The following is a 15624-nucleotide window of genomic DNA, read 5'->3' as shown; positions in this document are numbered from 1 at the left end:
ACCACAGGCTCTTAACTTGTTAAGCAACCTCATGAGTGGCATCTTGTCAAAGGTCTTCTGAAAATCCAGGTACACAACATTCTCCGATTTTCCTTTGTCTATCCTGCTTGTTAATCCTTCGAAGAATTCCAACAGATTTGCCAGGCAAGATTTTCCCATGCTGACTATGGCCTATTCAACATGTGCCTCCAAGTACCCCCAAAACCTACTTAACATCCTTAACAACCGACACCAATGTCTTCCCAAACACTGAGGTCAGATTAATTGGCCTATAATTTCCTTTCTTCTGCCTCTCTCCTTTCCTGAAGAGTGGAGTGACATTTGCAATTTTCTATTCCTCCAGAACCATGCCAGAATCAATTGTTTCTTGAAAGATCATTACTAACATCTCTTCAGCCACCTCTTTCAAAACCATGGTGTGTATAAATAAAATCCTATGGCGTTTCTGGAAGATATTGCCATGGATAGTGAATGACTGACAGGCAGGAGGCGGTGACTGGGAATAAAAGGGGCCTTTTCTGATTGGCTAGTGATGTTTCTCAGGGGTCATTATTAGGACCACTACTTTTCACATTGTTTGACAATGATTTGGATAATGGAACTGATAGATAGATAGATAGATAGATAGATACTTTATTCATCCCCATGGGGAAATTCAACTTTTTTTTCCAATGTCCCATACACTTGTTGTAGCAAAACTAATTACATACAATACTTAACTCAGTAAAAAAATATGATATGCATCTAAATCACTATCTCAAAAAGCATTAATAATAGCTTTTAAAAAGTTCTTAAGTCCTGGCGGTAGAATTGTAAAGTCTAATGGCATTGGGGAGTATTGACCTCTTCATCCTGTCTGAGGAGCATTGCATCGATAGTAACCTGTCGCTGAAACTGCTTCTCTGTCTCTGGCTTTGTGGCGAAGTTTGTAGAATGATATGAAGATAGCTGGAGGGGTAGATAGTGTTGATGAAGCAAGGCGATTGCAGCAGGACTTGGACAAATTGGACGAATGGACAAAAAAGTGGCAGATGGAATACAGTGTTGGAAAATGTAATATAATGCATTTTGGCAAAAGGAATGATAGTATGTACTATTATCTAAATGGGGAGAAGGTTCAAACATCTGAAGTCCAAGACTCTCAGAAGGTTAATTCACAGGCTGAGTCTGTGGTACAGAAGTCAAATGCAATGTTGGCACTTATTTCAAGGGGAATAGAATATAAAAGCAAGGAGATAATGCTGAGCCTTTATATGACACTAGTTAGGCCACACTTGGAGTATTGCCAACAGTTTTGGGCCAGCTCCGTATCTCAGAAAGGATGTGTTGTCATCGGACAGAGTCCAAAGGAGGTTCACACGGATGATTCTGAGAACGAAAGAGTGAACAAAGGAGGAGTGTTTAGCAGCTTTGGGCCTGTACTCACTGGAATATAGAAGAATGTGGGGTGATCTCATTGAAACCTGCCAAATGTTGAAAGGACTCGGTAAGGTGGATATGGAGAGGATGCTTCCAGTGGTGGGGGTATCCAGAACTCGAGGGCCAGCCTCAAAATTGAGAGCTCACCCTTTCAAACAGGAATAAAGAGGATGTTTTTTAGCTAGTGAATAGTATATATGTAGAATGCTCTGCCACAGACTAGGGTGGAGGCCAAGTGTGTGTGTATATTTAAGGTGGAAGGTGATCATTTCCTGATTGGACAGGGCTTCAAAGGATATGGCAAGAAGGCTGGTGTATGGGGTTGATTGGGATCTGGGATCAGACATGATGGGATGGCAGACCAGACTCGATGGGCTGAATGGCCTAATTCTGCTCCTATGTCTTATGGAATTATGGTCTATAACCGCCTGGTCCAGGTGACTTATCTACCTTCAATCCTTTCATCTTCTCAAGAATCTTCTCCCTAGTAATCACAACTTAACACAGTTTTGCCCTACGGCACTCTTGAACTAGTGGCTTCCACAGCGAAGACTTATGCAAAATGCTTATTTAGTATGTCTGCCATTTCTTTGCTCCTCATTACTACCTCTCCAGCATTGTTTTCTAATAGTCTGATATCCACTCTCACCTCTCTTTTACACTCTATGTATCTGAAGAAACATTTGGTATCCTGTTTAATACTATTGGCTAGCTTACCTTCATATTCCATCTTTTCCTTTTTTACGACTCTTTTAGTTGTCTTCTGTTGGTTTTTAAAAGCTCTCCAATCCTCTAACATCACACTGATTTTTGCTCTATTGTATGTCCTCTCTTTTTGTTTTATGGTGGTGTTGACTTCCCTTGATAGCCATGATTGTTTCATCCTGCTTTTAGAATGCTTCCCTTTTAGGATGTATTTACCTTACACCTTCCAGATTGCTCCCAGAAACACCGGTCATTACAGCTCTGCCATCATCCCTGCTAGTGTCCCCTTCCAATCAACTTTAGCCAGCTCCTCTCTCATGCCTCTGTAATTCCATTTACACCACTGTAATACTGATACAGCCAACATTAGCTCCTCCCTCTCAAATTGCAGGGTGAGTTATATCATATTATGATCATTGACCCCTAAGGTTCCTTTACCTTAATCTCTCTAATCAATTCTGGTTCATTACACAGCACCAATCCAGAAAAGCTGATCCCCCAGTGGGCTCAACCATCAGTTTCTCTAAAAAGCCATCTCATAGGCTTTCCACAATTTCTCCCCCTTGGGATCCAGCACCAACCTAATTTTCCCAGTGTATCTGAATATGGAAATTCCCCATGACTATTGTTACATTGCCCTTTTGACATGCATTTTCTGTCTCCCAGTTGTAACTTGTAGACTACATCTTTATTACTGTTGAGGGTCTATATATAACTCCCATCAGGGTCTTTTTACCTATGCAGTTCCTCAGCTCGACCCACAACGATTCAACACCTTCTGATCCTATGTCACCTTTCTAATGATTTGATTTCTTTTTTTAACCAACAGAGTCACGCCACATCCTCTACCTACCGACCTGTCCTTTTGATATCTTTGGACGTTAAGCTCCCAGCTATAATCTTCTTTTAGCATTGATGCAGTAGTGCCTACAACATCATATATGTCAGTCTGTAACTGCTGCAATTTCACCGACCTTATTTCACATACCACGTGCATTCAAATGGAACACCTTCTGTCCTGTATGCATCCTTTTTGATTTTGTCCAATTTTACATTGCAACTCATCCTATTGAGTGCAGTTTTGCCCTGTCATCAGCCTCTGCTTGCTAGCTGTCTCATTACACACTGCCTCTGTTTGTCAATCAACTATCTCAACCTTAGCACCATCATTCTGGTTCACATCTCCCTGAGAAATTAATTCAAATCCTCCCTAACAGCTCTAGAAAACCAGTTCACAAGTACATGAGCTCCCTCTGCTTCTAGTGCATCCCATCCCTTTTGTTCAGGTCGCACTTTCCCCAGAAGAGATCCCAATAATCCATAAAACTGAAGCCCAGTCCCCTGCAGCAGTTCCTCTGCCACATATTCACCTGACAAATCATCCTATTCTTACCCTCACTGGCACATTGATGGGCAGCAATCCAGAGATTACTACCCTGGAGGTCCTGTTTTTCAGCTTTCTGCCTAACTCCCTAAAATTTCTCCTCAGGACCTCCTCACCTTTCGTACCTATGTCATTGATGCCAATATGTACCAAGACTTCTGGCTGTTCACCCTCCCTTTTTAGAATGTCTTTTTAGACATCCCTGACCCTGGCACCTGGGAGGCAACATACCATCTGGCTGTCTCTATTGCGCCCACAGAACCTCGTGTCTGTTCCTCTGACTATGAAATCTCTTATCACCACTGGAATCCTCTTCAGCTCTCTGCTCATCTGAGCCACAGCACCAGACTCAGTGTCAGAGACCCAGTGACTGTGGCTTCCCCCTTCTCCCCCCATACCATTGACCCCCCCCTCAATAGTATCTAAAGTTGTATAATTATTATTGAGGGGAACCGCCACATGGGTACTCTGCCGTGGCTGTGCATTTTCCCTATTTCTCCTGACAATCACCCAGTTATCTGCCTCCTGAAACTTAGGGGTGACTACCTCCCCGCAGCTCCTGTCTATCATCTCCTCATTCTCCCGTATGAGCCAAAGGTCATTGAGCTGCAGCTCCACTTCCTTAATACGTTCTTTGAGGAGTTGCAGCTCGGTGCACCAAATGCAGATGTGGTTATCCAGGAGACTGGAAGTCTCCAAGAACTCCCACATCTCACACATGGAACAAAACACTTGCCCCTGGAGCCATTCTTTCTGGACTAACTGTGCCCTCACTGACGTGGAATGAAGAGAAAAGAAGAAATAGAGAAATTTACCAGGTACTTACTTCACCGTAGCCTGATCTCGCTGAAGCCTGATGAGCCAAAACCACTCCAACATTGGCCCACTCACAATGTAGGCTGCTCCGCTTGCGCTTGTCTTATTTTTAAATGGAACAATAGCGAATGAAAGTTAATATAGGTAAGTGTAAAGTATTGCATTTAGGAAAAGAAATGGTGAATAAAATACTGCGTATTGAAATGATCGAGGTGGAAGAAGAAAGAGGCCTGACAGACAAAGCAGATTCAATATTCAACGTGGTGAACTTGTGCAGAGCAACATTGAACTAATTCCTATAATATGAGTTTATCAACTGGGAATGCAAAACACAAATATGAGAGGTGTATTTCCAAACGTGGTGGTGTTCTAATCAAACTGTATGTCATGTGCTGGGTGTAGTTTTACTTTACATTTATTTAACTTTATTCACTTTATGGGTATATAATCAATCTGGTTATATATTCTGTCTTATGCATTTATATTTATTGTGTGTTATTATTATTGTGTTCTTTATCTTTCATGTTTTTGTGTGCTGCATTAGACCTAGAGTAACAATTATTTCATTCTCCTTTGCACTTTTGTGCAGGAAATGGCCTTAAACAATCTTGAGTCTTGAATAAGCCTTCAACCATACTAGGATTCGTTACTCATTCTTAGTTGCATTTGAGATGGTAATGATGAAACCTTTTGAGCTGCTGGAATTCTTCATCGTCATGGTATCTGCATTAAAGAATGTCTTCAGATAATGCATCACACTTTTGTCTTGTGCTTTATCACTGGTGGTGGGCGTTGGAAAGTCAGGACATAAGCTCCTCATATAGCAATGGACTTTGAATGTTTAATCAAGTTACAGTACGTTTCTGCTGAACATTGATCCAAATGTTGGCTAATCAACCCTGACAGTATTGTGATTGATAGTAAATGAGGCATTTTGTTTATTTATTGGATGAGCTTGCTTTTGGTCACAGAAACATATTCTTGACCTTTGAAGTCTTGGCACACACAACACTATGCAAACACATGAAGCTCATTTCTGATATCAAGCAGCTCAGAATTGAAGCAAGTCTGGAGAAATTTAGGCTAGCAAGGACACTTATGCTCAGTGGTTTTATACAACAGCTAAAGGCATGTAAAAGGTAAACAATGATAAAATTCTTTGAGAACTAAATGTTGAAAGACAGGCACTATATATTATGTTGCTCAAGTAGGAAACTGGCTCAAGCTAATAAAAGATAAATCAAGATTGAGGCCAGGAAGTTCTTCATACAAGTATAGTTATCAAAGGAATCAATTGCGGGAAGGCTAATGGAGGTGATATCTGTGGAATCTGTCAAGAATAGCCATTTGCTGAAATGGAAGGACTGTAGTTCTCAGACAATAGTTTGAGTAAAATAACCATTTTCAGCTACAAGACTATAAAACACAGAGCAGAATTAGGCCATTTGGCCCATCCAGTCTGGTCTGCTATTCCATCATAGCTGATTTATTATCCTTCTCTACCCCATTCTCCTTTCTCCCTGGAATCTTTAATGTCCTTATTAATCAAGAAACTATCAATCCCCACTTTAAATAAGCACAAAGCCCATCTAGTCTCTGCTGAACTGTTGTTCTACTTAGTCTCATCACCCCTACCTGGACCATAGCCTTCCATGCCCCTCCCATCCATGTACTAATGCAAACTCCTCTTAAACGTTGCAATCAGACATGCATTTACCACATCCACAGGCACTTAGTTTCATGCTCACACCACCCTCTGAGTAAAGAAGTTCTACTTCAGGTTCTCGTTAAATATTTCACCTTTCACCCTTAGGCTATGACCTCTTGCTCTTTCAGTGGAAAAACCCTGCTTGCATTTATGCTGTCTATACCCCTTTGTATGCCTCTTTTAGATTTCCCCTCATCCTCCTGAAGTCCAGGGAATAAAGCCCTAACCTTTAGCTCAGGTCCTCAAGCCCCGGCAACATCCTTGTCAATTTTTTTTCTGTACTCTTCGATCTTATTGATATCTTTCCTGTGGGTAGGTGACCAGAACAGCACACAATACTCCAAATTTGTCCTCACCAGCATCTTAAACAACTTCAAAAAACATCCCAGCTCTGTAGTCAATACAGGTCCACAATCCTTTATCCAAAATCCTTGGGGTCAATTGCATTTCGGAATTCATAGTTTTTTTTGTTTCAGAAACCCTCCTTATTGGTTCTGGGACCCCCCGCGGATACTATAAAACACATATGCTCAAGTCCCTTATTTAAACTGTCTCAGTGCGGGTGGACTTTAGGACCCGGCGGAGCTCCGGACCTACGCACATTCTCCCGTATACTTTAACTCATCTCTAGGTTACTTATAATACCTAATACAATGTAAATGCTATATAAGTAGTTGTAATACTGTATTGTTTAGGGAATAATGACAAGAAAAAATTTATTTCCAATAAAAACATTCAATGAAACAAAAATATACAGCTTCAAACAAACTGAATCAAACACATGGTAAATGACTTATTGGAATAAATGTAGAACATCACTGTCACTATAAAACTTCAGTAACTTGTCTTTTTGTTTCTTTAAATCATATACAGTGGTAGTTCTGACACTATATTCTTCAGTAAGACGCCGCGCGGACACACCACGATCAAGCTTCTGTAATAACTCCATTTTCTGTGTTATTGATAATGATAGATGTTTCCTTCTCTTTTTCTCATTATTACCCATAGGGGTATCTGCAGCTCTTTTTGACATTTCACAGTGAAATTAAACACAAAGTCAACAGTGAACACAAAATTTCAGCAAACAGCAAATGCACGTGTAACAGAACGAGTGCTGAGCCACAACTGACGTCTGGCGGCCTCTGCTAGTGCTGCCACGTCACACCTGAGTGACGTCAGCTGTTGGCAAGAAAAACTTTGGTTTTCGGAGCTTTTTGGATTTCAGAATTTCGGATAAGGGATTGTGGACCTGTACTATGATTTATGAAGCCTAATGTGCCAAGAGCTCTTTTTAACACCCCATCTCTTTGGGATGCCACTTTCAAGGAATTATGGATCAGTATTCCTAAATACCTCAGTTCTACCATACTCCTCAGTACCCTACCACTTACCTTGGTTTGTCTACCCAACGTGCAACACCTCACACTTGTCTGTATTAAATTCCACCTGCCATTTTCCTGCCCATTGTTCCAGCTGGTTCAAATTCTGCTGCTTGCTTTGATAGCCTTCCTCAGACTGTGATCAGCCTGCTCAAGATCCAGCCGAACCCCTGCAGGTCGGTGGCACTGGTCTATCCACCTATAAGAGGTCCCGGAATTAGAGTCAAGGTCGCTGCTTTCACTACGGGGAAGCAGGTAACCTGCGAGCCAAATGTCTGAAGCTGCAGCCACTTAGAGAACTGCTAAGATTGTCCAATGTAGGGAGGACTGTGATAGAAGCAGCCAATATGCTGAATCCCATGGATTCTGGCTTTGTGCTGAAGGTGGATCTCACCTGGGGTAAGTAAAGGCTTTTCTGGACTCAGGGGCAGAGGGTAACTTTCTGGATTTAGGAACCATCCATCAGTTCAACATATTGCTGTGAGAACTGAGCCAGCCCGTGACCGCAACAGTCCTGGACATCCGCCCACTAGGCTCCTGGCAGATCCAGTAACAGACAGTGGGGTTGCAGATGAGGTTAGGCGTTCATGTGGAATTGATTAGATTTTACATTATTGACTCTCCACTCATACCCTTGATCCTTCGATACCCTTTGTTGTCTCAATATAACCCGTCTGTGGACTGAAGGGAGGGGAGAATCACTGCTTGGTCCAGTCAATAAAGAGGGTTTGTTTGTGGCATGGTGTTCCAGCACCCAGACTCTCTCGTGAGCAATGTCCAATAAGGAGAAAGCTTTCAGTGCGAGGGAACCTGAGAACCTCTGGGAGACCTAGTCTAGTCCTCAAGAGCAGGTAGGCCAGTTCTGGCCAACGGAACTGTGCGAGTCCTGACACTGTCTAGTCAGGATCCCACAGGAACTAGAGAGAAGGGACTGCCCGAGCAGTCTAGGAAACTCACTGCTAAGCTTAAGGCTTCCAGCCACTAGGTCTCTGCAACTGGATCCTAGACTTCCTGACTGGGAGACCTCAGTCAGTCTGGATTGGAGGCAGCATCTCCAACACCATCACACTGAGCACGGGGGCTCCCCAGGGCTGTGTGCTCAGTCCACTGCTGTTCACTCTGCTGACCCACAACTATGCAGCAATACACAGCTTGAACCACATCATCAAGTTCGCCGATGACACGACCGTGGTGGGTCTCATCAGCAAGAATGATGAGTCAGCTTACAGAGAGGAGGTGCAGCGGCTAACGGACTGGTGCAGAGCCAACAACCTGTCTCTGAATGTGAACAGAACAAAAGAGATGGTTGTTGACTTCAGGAGAGCACAGAGCAACCACTCTCCACTGAACATTGATGGCTCCTTCATTGAGATTGTTAAGAGCACCAAATTTCTTGGTGTTCACCTGGCGGAGAATCTCACCTGGTCCCTCAACACCAGCTCCATAGCCGAGAAAGCCCAGCAGCATCTCTACTTTCTGCAAAGGCTGAGAAGAGTCCATCTCCCACCCTCCATCCTCACCACATTCTACAGAGAATGTATCGAGAGCGTCCTGAGCAGCTGCATCACTGCCTGGTTTGGGAATTGCACTGCCTCGGATCGCAAGACCCTGCAGTGAATAGTGAGGTCAGCTGAAGGGATCATTGGGGTCTCTCTTCCCGCCATTACAGACATTTACCCCACACGCCACATCCGCAAAGCAAACAGCATTGTGAAGGACCCCACGCACCCCTCATACAAACTCTTCTCCTTCCTGCCATCTGGCAAAAGGTACCGAAGCATTCAGGCTCTCACGACCAGACTGTGCAACAGTTTTTTCCCCCAAGCCATCAGACTCCTCAATACCCAGAGTCTAGACTGACATCTACATCATTTATTATTATATTGAAATTTGTCCTCTACTGTGCCTATTGTCTTGTTTATATAATTATTGTAACTGCCCTGCACTGTTTTGTCCACTTTATGTAGTCCTGTGTAGGCCTGTAGTCTAATGTAGTTTTTGTGTTGTTTTACGTAGTCTAGTGTAGCCTTGAGTTGTCTCACATAGTCTAGTATAGGTTTCTGTTGTTTCATGTAGCACCAGGGTCCTGGAGGAGCGTTGTTTCATTTTTACTGTGTACTGTACCAGCAGTTTATGGTCAAAATGACAATAAAAAGTGACTTGACTTGATTTGACTTCTGTATGCTGATCTTTGAAGTCTGTTCCTGGGGGGTGGGCAAGAACTTTCTGTAAGGCCTCGCTGTCATTGCCTGAAGATACAGACAGGAATTTGGACTCTGATTTGGTCACTGTTTCTATGAAGGAATTTTGTGAGCACAGAGAGAGGACTTACAGGTCTGTCAAATCACCCCTGTCACCAAAAAAGCCTCAGGAATCATTCTCAAAGTAAGGTCCGGATATGTTAGCAACATTCAGACATTTTGAAATCCTTTCTGGGTATAATGACTTGGAAGATATCTTCAGCAAGGGAAAGTCCAAGACTCTTCCTCCACACTGACCCGGTGGGGGTGGGGTGTGTGTGTGGGAGCAAGAACTCCCTCTAGTACCTCGCTGCCATTGCCTGAGGCTATAGACGGAGACTCAGACTCTGATTTGGCCACTGTTTCTATGAAGGAGCCCTCGTGTCTGGATGATTGAAGTGGAGGCTGCTTTTGCAGGCTAACTCAGTGGTTCACAACAGCTCCCATCCTGGTTTCTCCCAACTGGGACCTTTCCTTCATTGCGGAAGTGGATGCCTCAGACTTCAGAGTGTTTGTTGTCTTATCCCTACAATCACCTTTGGAAGGTAAACTGTACCTGTGTGCATTTTTCTCTCGGCGGCTGTCCCTGGCAAAGAGGAACTATGACATCAGGAACTGGGAGCTTCTTATGGTTAAGTTGGCCTTGGAGGAATAATGTCACTGGCTAGAGAGGGCCAGGAACCCTTTTGTCATTTGTACTAACCACAAGAACCCAAGAGACTGAATTCCAGGCAGGCCAGGTGGGCTTTGTTCTTTAACCGCTTTGAATTCATCCTGACCTTCTGACCGGGTGTGAAAAACCAGAAGCCAGATGCCCTGTCCCATCAGTTTGACAAAGCAGAACGAGAGGAGCAATCTACCACCATTTTGTAACTTTGCAACAAAGCCATCAATTCCATCCTCTAAATCATTGACATATAATGTAAAAAGAATCACCCCCCAGCCAGCTGGAAAAGGTTCCCTTTATTCCCATGCTTTGCCTCCTGCCAATCATCAGTTTCTTTATCCATGCTAGAATCTTTCCAGTAATAACATGGATTCATAGTTAGTTAAGCAGTTTCATGTGTGGCATCTGGTCAAAGGTCTTCTGAAAACTCAAATACACAATACCAACCAATTTTCCTTTGTCCATCATGCTTGCTATTTCTTCAAAGAGTTCCAACAGATTTGTCAGGCACGATTTTCCCTTGAGGAAACCATGCTGACCACAGCCTAGTTTACCATATGCCTCAAAGTACCCTGAGATTTCATCCTTAATAATCGACTCCAACATCTTCCCAACCACTGAGGTAAGACTAACCTAATCTATAGTTTCCTTTCTTCTGCCTTGCTCCCTTCTTGAAGAGTGGAATGATTCTTGGAATTTTTCATTCTTCTGGAAGCATTCCAGAATCTGGTGGCTCTTGAAAGATCATTAGGCTACGTCCACACTAGACTGGATAATTTTGAGAACGCCGGTTTCACGTAAAAAGAATAGGCGTCCACACTAGGCATTTTAAAAAAATATCTCTGTCCACATTAAAATGGATATTTTGACGAATCTCCTCAGAGATGCAGGACACATGCAGGACACATCTACCGAAAACAAGCAACATATTTGGTGTTGAATCTCGCTGTGAAAGACTTGGTGCATGTTTGTTCAGTTACAAACTAGAAAAACTTAAATGACGGACAGCTGTTGGCTCTCATGCAGGAGGACTTAAAGCTAAAAAAAAAACCAAATACTGGAGTGTATAGAGGCAACCGACAGGGAGGTCACAGACAATATGACCCAGTTGACGACAAACATTAAAAAACTGACAAACTCTGTTGCATTAATAAAACCCCTTGTTAAATGAATAAACCATGTCTGCATCAGTGTTACCTTGTATTTCCATACAATGTTATATTAGGCTGTTACACATCTATTGTCAGAGAAGTACTTGCATAAATAGGTAAACCACCTTCATACAAGCAAGAACAGAAAACAGGGCAAAGTGAGTACAGTATACTTATTTATTCAGTAAGTTATGGGTCAGAATATTTGGTGAGACACTTCTAACTCTTCTGGTTTCTGTCTCGTTGCCGACTGTTCTGAAATTGTTAGGTTGCATTTAAGAAAACAATGAAATGGTGCGCTGCCGTCACCATCTGTTCTGGCACGTCATTACAGCTTTTTAAGATTTTTCTGGTTACCCCGTCCACACTGCTCCGGCCAATCTGGCGTTTTCAAAATTACACACTCTGGAGAGCGTTTCTGAAAATCTCCATTTTCGGGGGACAAAAACACCGTTTTAGTGTGGACGGAGGCTAAAAATGAAGAGAAAAAGCTTCGGTTACGGATTTATCCGGTGTAGTGTGGACGTAGCCTAATGCCTCCATGATCTCTTCAGCCACCTCTTTCAGCACTCTGGGGTGAACACCAACTGGTTCAAGTGACCTATCTACCTTCAGACCCCAGTTTCCCAAGAAATTTCTATCTAGTTATGATAACTTCAAACACTTCATGCCCCCTGACACCTCTCCAGCATCATTTTCCCATGGTCCAATATCCATGGTCACCTCTCTTTTACACTCTATATATCTGAAGTAACTTTTGGTATCCTCTTTAATATTTTTGGCTAGCTTACTTTGGTATTCCATCTTTACCTTAGTGACTTTTTTAGTTGCCTTCTGTTTGGTTTTAAAAGCTTCAGAATCCTCTAATTTCCCACTAATCTTTGCTGTATTATTTGCCCTCTCTTGTTAGCAATGATGGTGTCATATTTGCTTTAAAATACTTCTTTGTCTTTGGGATGTATATATCCAATGCCTTCGAATTGTTTCCAGAAATTCCAACCACTGTTACTCTGCCACCATCCCTGCCAGTGTTTTTTTTCCAATCAATTCTGTCCAGCTCCTCTCTCATGCCTCTGTAATTCCCTTTACTCCACTGGAATACTAATACATCTGACCTTAGCTTCTCCTTCTCAAATTTCAGGGTGAATTTGATCATTTTATGATCACTTGCCCCTCAGGATTCTTCTACCTTAAAGTCTCTAATCAGTTCTGGTTTATTGCATGACACCCAATCCTGAATAGCTGCTCCTCCTATGTGCTCAACCACGAGCTGCTCCAAAAAGCTATCATGCAAGCACTCTAGGAATTCTCACTCCCGTAATCCGACACCAACCTGTTTTTTCCAATCTACTTGCATATTGAAATCCCCCATGACTATTATAACATTTTCTTTTTGACATGTATTTTCTATCTCCCATTGTAACTTGTAGACCACATCCTTACTACTGTCTGGGGGTCTGTACACAACTCCCATTAGGGTCTTTTTACTCTTGAATTTCCTTAGCTCCATCCACAATCATTCAACATCTTCTGATCCTATGTCATCTCTTTCTAATGATTTGTTTTCATTTTTTTTTACCAACAGAACAACATCACCCTCTTTTCCTTCCAGCCTATCCGTTTGATGCAATTAGACATTAAACTCCCAACTATAATCTTTCAGCCACGATTGCGTGATGCATCATACCTGTAAGCCTACTAGTGCTATCGTCTAGTGTTTGTTTTGAGATATGATCCAGTGTAAAACCATGTCTCTGACCTTGCTTCAGATATCCCTTCATTTGGGTCCAATTCATCCTCATCACCATCAGGGAAAAGGTAGGTGATACAGTAGAAGAGTCTGAACTCAGAAACAGCTTCTTCCCCTCAGCCATCAGATTTCCGAATGAACACTACCTCTTTTTTTTTGCACCTCTTATTTAAAGAAGTTTTATGTCTTTGGACTGGACTATCACTGCGAAGTAACAAATTTCACATCATACAAAAAAATGATAATAAATCTGATCTGGCACACTCACTAGTCATGGGGCTAAGGGACAGGAGATGAATGCGAAGCAGTATTAGAGGATGAATGAGTTGGCTATAGGAAGTAAGGGAGAAGTCCATGTGGCACTCAAGCAAGAAAAATGCACCTGCAGCTGTCAGCACAAAATATATTCTAGGGTTAAAGAGGACAAATCCCAATTTCAGAAGCTGAAATTTGGAAGCAAAACAGAACACTGCGAGAACTCAGTAGCCGAGCAACATCTGTTGAGGCAAAAGATGTAAGTTGACTGTTCAAGTTCAGACCCTGCAGGATCCTGATGCAGGGTGTCAAACTGAAATGTTGACTTACACTGTTCATCTCTAAAGATGCTGCTTGACCCAGTGTGTTCTTCCAGCATTCTGTTTTCTGTTCAATGTGAAAGAGATTTGGAAGCTGTTATGTGATGGATTTGGTGCTTCTAACTGGGGATGGATTTCAAGTCAATTGTTCAGTTATCCTGTCTGTTATATAATTAATCCATTTGTTTTGACCTGTGAATTTGCAGAATTTGATCAATGTTAGTGATGGTTATTCAGACTGCTAACCTCAAGGAGCTTTAACAAATGAATAATGCATCATTCAATATTCACTTTGAATAAAGATTTTCAGTATTAACCAGTCAGCATCTAATCTTTGACATTAGTTAAATGATTTAGAAGCTGAGACTAACAGTGTCAAAGGCATATAAAGGAACAAGAGGAACATTAAGAAAAAGACATGCTTCCTCCAGTTATTTTCCAAGCGAAGTGTAACAGTAAAGGAGTTCATGACCATGTCTGCATCCTTACTGAATTAATCACATTACTCAGTAAAAGACAGCTTGGACACCCTCTTTTTTTGGGTGATGCAATATGTCATTCATGTATATATTAACTCAAATTCATGTGTGTGTGTTGGATTTTCAGCCATTTTGTACTTCTGTAAGGCCACAATAATCTTTTAAGTAGTGGCATCAATAGAACATATGACAGCTGAGTTCAAACTTGCAACCAAATTTCTTATATGAGATTCTGTGCAAATGTATTTATTTATTTAATGACATTCAGGTCAGAGTAGGCCCTTCCAGCACTTTGAGCTGTGCCGCCCATCAATCCCCCAATTTAATCCTAGAAGAATTACGAGACAACTTACAATGACAAATTAACCCATGAACTGGTACATCTTTGGACTGTGGGAGAAAACCAGAGCACCCTGAAGATACCCACGCAGTCATGGGGAGAATGTACAGCCTCCTTACAGGATAGGAATGGGATGTGGAATTAAAATGGGTGGTCACTGGCAGGTTCCGCTTTTTCTGACAGATGGGGCATAGGTGCTTGTCTCCCAATCTACGTCGCGTCTTACCAATATACAGGAAGCCACACCAGGAGCACTGGATACAGTAGATGCCCCAACAGACCCACAGGTGAAGTGTTCCCTCACCTGGAAGGACTGTTTAGGGTCCTGAATGGTAGTGAGGGAGGTGGCATAGCGGCAGGTGTAGCACTTGTTCCAATTGCAAGGATAAGTGACAGGATGGAGATCAGTGCGGAGGGTCGAATGGACAAGGGAGTCGCATAGGGAGCGATTCCTGGGAGAGCAGAAGTGGGGGAAGAGGGAGAATGTGCTTGGCGGTGGGATCCTGTCGGAGATGGCGAAAGTTTCGGAGAATTATGTGCTGGACGTGGAGGCTGGTGGGGTGGTAGGTGAGGAGAAGAGGAATCTTATCCCTGGTGGAGTAATGGCAGACGTGCAGAAAATGGAAGAGATACGGTTGAGGACAGCATTGATGGTGGAGGAAGGGAAGCCCCTTTTTTGAAGAAGGAGGACATCTCCTTATTCTGGAATGAAAAGTCTCATCCTGAGAGCAGATGTGGTGGAGACGGAGGAATTGAGAGAAGGGGATGGCATTTTTACAAGTAACAGATTGGGAAGAGGTATAGTCCAAGTAGCTGTGAAAGTCAGTGGGTTTATAATAGACATCAGTAGACAAGGTGCCTCCAGAGACAGAGAGATAGAGAAAGTGGAGGGAGGTGTCAGAAATGGACCAGGTAAATTTGAGGGCAGAATGGAAGTTGGAGGCAAAGTTGATGAAGTCAACGAGCTCCACACCTGTGCTCTTCCTCCCCTCCCCCATCTTCCAACACTGA

Source organism: Hemitrygon akajei, chromosome 10, assembly GCF_048418815.1.
Source record: "Hemitrygon akajei chromosome 10, sHemAka1.3, whole genome shotgun sequence".
In the NCBI taxonomy this organism is placed as follows: domain Eukaryota; kingdom Metazoa; phylum Chordata; class Chondrichthyes; order Myliobatiformes; family Dasyatidae; genus Hemitrygon; species Hemitrygon akajei.
Note: the sequence above shows the minus strand (reverse complement) of the source record.